This window comes from Egretta garzetta, unplaced genomic scaffold, assembly GCF_000687185.1.
Source record: "Egretta garzetta isolate BGI_Z169 unplaced genomic scaffold, ASM68718v1 scaffold79, whole genome shotgun sequence".
Taxonomy (NCBI): domain Eukaryota; kingdom Metazoa; phylum Chordata; class Aves; order Pelecaniformes; family Ardeidae; genus Egretta; species Egretta garzetta.
This window is the reverse complement of record NW_009260791.1, coordinates 3,534,408-3,539,902: the sequence shown is the minus strand read 5'-3', so window position 1 is coordinate 3,539,902 and position 5,495 is coordinate 3,534,408.

Here is a 5,495-nt window from a genome sequence, read left to right as displayed (position 1 = left end):
TGGTGGGCACCGGGTGTTGCACAGGTCTCCAAGTACGGGCAGTTAATAAACACACCGTATTTGCTAATACTTAAAGGGTTTGGACGCAACCCTTGGAAGTCCAGGGATGGCACAGCTCAGGCGAGGCTCTGTAAATGCTTCTTTATCCAGCAGTGGTTGTCAAAATGTAACAAATCATCATTTTTCAAGAGCAAATGAGTTGTTTGGGGAAATGTCTTAACTACTGGCTGAACTGAGTTTTCTTGGGGAGGTTTGTTGGTCGCTGGAGAATTGTTTTCCAAAGTACAGCACATGGGCAACCTGCGCTGAACCTCTGTTGATTTCATCCGGCCTGTTGCAAGATGCAACGCTATTGCATGCTGCAGGATGAGTGCCTCTTGTCTTCAGTGATTTCTTCATTTGGTTTTCTCATGGGGTTGTGTTTCAGTTGTCTGTCTGATCAATGTAGAATTGTGACTATTTTAATCTTGCCACACGTAGTTAAAGCTGCAAAAGTGTTTCTGTTCTAGTACAGAGTTGCCCTTTACTTAGGCTTACTTACACGTTTTGTGCTACGCGTTCTTGATCTTCCAGTATAAAATTGTGTGGGGCATTGGAAGGAAATGTTCTGAAATGCTTTTGAGGTGAAAAATATTTTTGTTGTTAATGCTGTGTGCTTTTTATGTGTACACTAGGGCCAAAATGCTTGCAAAACATTCACATGCTTCACTTCCTAAATGCAAGCAGTTCCAGTGAACCTGATGTGACTGTTCATACGCATTAAGTTAGGGACAATCCAGTTTGCTTGAGGTTAAGCGTGCACAGAGAGACACGTGTGTTGAGGTCCTCAGCTAGATACACGAGTCAGTTGGATTCACTGAGGCTTTTGCATGGGTTTAGGGTTGGCTTGTAGAGATCCAGCTGCAGGAACAAAGCTGAAGTGCGTGCTTTAAATTGACTTTATTGATGTTTAAGAGACATCTGTCTTTAGCAAATTGATCTTAGGATTCTGGTTTGAAGCTAAATTTGCAAAAATCCTGTCACGTCATATTGAAGTCACTGACACTTTAAATTTATTAATCATTGGCACACCTTTTTAATTGTATCCATTAAAACTTCATACCAATACCTGAATACGTCTGCACTGTATAACTAATCACTGCCTAGCAAAGTGGTGCTTTCAGTTCACAAATTTAATTTTACAAAGGTTTTGGACAGTACTGGTTGATCTTTTACAGTGATAGCAATGGGACTCATTAAATTTTTTTATGACAAAACCAAAACCGGAAAAGTTAGGTGTAGAAAGTGATGTTAATTTGGTATTGAGGCTCCTTGCTGACTACTTAAATTATTGAACTCAAGATTGAACAGTAAACCGTAATTCCTCCCCTCTTATGTAGCCTGAAATTTCATTGATGTTATTGAATTGTTCCTCAACAACTCCCTCCTTTCCAGGAGAGTCGCAAGTAATGCATTATTGTGGTGCACACATATAAGAGTCAGAATACTGCTGAAGTTTACGTTGTCTGGTTTACGAGTGTTTATACAAACAACTTCTATCTTGAGTAGTTTGTTTAGTCTCGTGCACAATTCAGTGTTAATTTAAAAAGAATGTGGTACTTTGCTGGTCACAAATTCATTATAACAGATTGATACAATTCTGGCTATCTTAGGCTGTAAAATGAGACAGGATTTGGAGCAACAAGTCTTTACACAACAGGAATAGGAAAAGCAAAGCATAGTGATGCTTTCTTTCTAATGATCTTAAAAGCCGAGTAGAGAAATGCTGTAATTTGTCACTTACAAGATCTTATTAAGCCTTTGTTTAAATTGGTAATTGAAAACAATTCTTTCTGTTCTCATCCCACAGTAACAGTGGCTGCAGCCAAATAGATCAGTGTTTTTTCTCTTAACATAGAAAATATTATGTAATTTGCCATGAGTTAGTGTTTTATTATTTCCCTTTCCTGTCTAAAAATAAGATACCACTCTTTGCCTTGACAATATTATGAGTTTAGCATAGTTTCTTACATGGGTGTACAGGTGGATTAAATTGCTGGATTCTTGTGTTTCTCTACAATCAGATGCATCTTTTGTCAAGTCCTGCTAAAATACCTGTGCTACTTCATTAATGCTCCATCTGATATTTGGGTCCTGTATGCTGCTGTTTATTTACAGTAGTAAACAGGTATGTGTGGGTGCATCTGTACCCATAAATATACGGTTATCTACATCTGTTAAAGCTACTTTAGCTTTACTATGTCATCTTTCAGCAGACTGCTGTGCTCTTTAAAATCCCTCCTTTGTTTTATAAAGAGCGCTACACCATTGTTTTGCTATCTTTACCAGAAAAGGACCAAGTGTCCTCCAAAATAGGCATTATGTTATGACCTAGCATCACCAAAATTCACTTTGAAGTAGTCTTTTGGCATGGGCTCTGCGTTAACATTTTTGATGGTATGTCCTGTGGTCAGGAGCTGATAGTGCTGGTTTTGGTGTTCCCTGTACAATGCAACAGGGGTAGTGTCTCGGTCAGCCAAAGATGGAAAAAGGCACATGTTGATGCTTGCATGGTCCGTAGGCTTAAGGATTGTAACTGAACTTGAAGAATGACAGTCATTGTGAGGAGATAAGCATTCAAATAACAGAACTTTTTGCCATCAGGCATTTTCTACCCTAGCACTTCTGTTTTGCTCAGACTAAGCTGTAGAAGTCTACCTTTCCACTTTTCTTGCGCTGTTCACATAGAACCTGCAATGCATGTGTCGTTGACTTCATCTGCTGCAAAAAATAGGTGACAGGATATTATTGTAGCTCTTCTTGTGAACCTCTGGTCATATTATGAGGTTTAGCCCTTCATCCAATTGGTAGAATGAGAAGGAAACAAAATGGATCCATGGAGACAACAATTTTGTGGCAGGAGAAGAGGTGCTCACCAAGCATAGCAATCCAGCACCACCATCATGGTGAATCACCTTATAACGCCTTTTGAGAGGGATAATTGAATCAGTTTTTCTGTAGCCGAGGATATAGGCTTCTCCCTGGTGTTGAAATTTGCACGTATTACGTTGTGGTGTTGAATGTCTTTGAGAGAGTCTATGCTGGAGCATGAATGCACATCTTCCACCCATAGCCATGACAGTTCTTGAGTCATGTTCTTGTTAAAAAGATTCTTGGCAGGAGTTGTTGCAGGATCAACATAAAGTCCAAGAAGCACAGCCTCTCCTTTCATTGACCTCATCTCCAAGTTACAGTTGTACAGAAGCATTTTTTTAAAAATAAAGCTCCGTGTTCAATTGTGTCTCCTACATTGCTACCAATAAAAAAACCCCACCATCATTCCTGATTTGAGCATGAGATAGGCTTTTGGAGGAAGCTTGAACTTTTTACGCCTGTTCTAAGATAGGCAGAATGGTTCCGTTTTGAGACATCTCATCAGACAGCACCTACCGCTTTGTTGTTGTCACACGTATTTTAAAATACCTGCACCTTTTGGATTCATTTCTGGTTCTGAGCAGGCTTTACAGAGGTGTCTTTTCTTAACTGTGCATGCTTGGATGGAAGGGAAGAATAGAGGATATGAAAGGGGTAGAGCAGTCACAGATTCTCAGAGCTGGAGTTGACATGAGAGCGCAAGAATGGCTGCACTAGGTCAGACCAAAAGTACAGTATTTTATCATTCTGTCTTTGACAGTGACTAAAAGCAGATGCTAAGAGAATAACTTAAAAATCAAGTGTATAGCATTACTTCCCTAAAATATAGGAGCTGCCTTAGCTGAAATGGGTGTTTATTTTTAAAATCTCTAGCTTTTTCTTCTGTGAGCTTATGGAGCTGTGTCTTGAACCCACAAAATTTTAGCCCTCGCAGTGGTCTCTGGTAGGGACTTTGGTAGCGCAAGGCCATGTCAGGTGAAGAGCTGCCTCCCGCCTGTTTTAAATCTGTTTCCCGCTCGTCTGATTTGATGCCTGATATTTCTTGTAGCTGAAGAGATAGAGAACTGTCGGTTCCTATTCAGGTCTCTTTAAAATGCACCACTACTTAAGTGTTGAGATACTTATCTTTAGTCTTTTGTTCTCGATGTTGGTGGCAGCTTACAGTGCTTTCAAGCTACTGTCAGCAGAGTACTCTAATTCTAGCATGAAATATTTCAAACTGAAAGCTTGATCACTTCTTAAATGGGTAATTTTTGGAGTGCAACCATATCTATTTAGTTCTTCAGCTGTTGAATGAATCAGAATTAATGAGAATTCAGATGATAAGTAATCCTCGCTGTATGCTGGTTCTGATTGTTCTTTTTCCTTCCACAGCCTTTATTCAAATGTCTCCACCACAATTTCTCATCTGTCATTTTCACTCTACTTGATGTCTGTGTTCTGTTTATCCTCTTCAACTTCTTTGTACATTTCTTCCTTTTTCTCTTTGCTCCTTTAGTCATACTTGTCCTCCATTTTCCCTTCATTTTACTTGTTAGTCTCATAATAAGTACCTGTTAGGAATAAACCCCACAAAAATAGTAAGTATGGTACTTATCACATGTCTGTAGTAATTTGGCTTATTATTGGCTATCTTTCTGCTTTTTGTTATTGTTCTCTTTAGTTGTAAGCTCTCTGAGGTAGGGAATAAATTCTGCTGTGGGTGCTGTGCGCATAGTGGTTTCTGAATTTTGATTTGATCTTCTGACATCCATTGCAATACTGGTGATGAAGAGAGTTTTCCCTCAGAACAGAGTTAAAAACTTTTTCTAGAGTATGATTCTAGTAACTATCATTAATGATTCTAGTAACTATCATTAATTAATTTTCATTGGTTTTCCCATAAAAGCTGTCTTAGAGAATTTCTGTCTCTCGCAGGAACAGCAGCAATACTGGTACCAGCAACACCTGCTTAGCCTGCAGCAAAGGGCAAAAGCCCATGCTCAGGGACAGCAGCAAATAAAAGGTCCAGTAGCGAAGGATGCACCTGAGCAGAGAGGAAAGTCTGAAGAAGGGAAAATGAGTGCTTCAACTCAGCAGTCTGAACCTCCTCCACTTAATGAATCCCTGCCTCCAGCTTCCAAAGAAGATGAGTCTTCTCTTACATCCACTGAAACACAGGTAGGCTTCGTAAAGGGACCACTGTGTGAAGGGATGCCACTCCGCTTATTGTGCTAGATGGGACAAAGAAATAGGAAAATGTCATCAAATTCTCGTGTATGATCTGTAGCAACAACTCAATATGGCACAGCAATCTTAAAAGAACATTTGCTAAGGCTGTGCCAATTAAACAAATAAAAATACACTCCTTGTGTGGGTGACTGTGTAAGTCTATATACATGCATCAAGCAAGTCCAAGCTTAATTCACTCATACCTTCCACAACGTTGTCATCTTTGTCTATAAGAAACACTTTGTGATACCAAAGTGCAAAATCAAGTACACGGTTGTATTGGGTTTCTGTGGCAAGGTCTTGGTAGTGGGGGGGGCTACGGGGGTGGCTTCTGTGAGAAGCTGCTAGAAGTTTTCCCTGTGTCCGCTGCT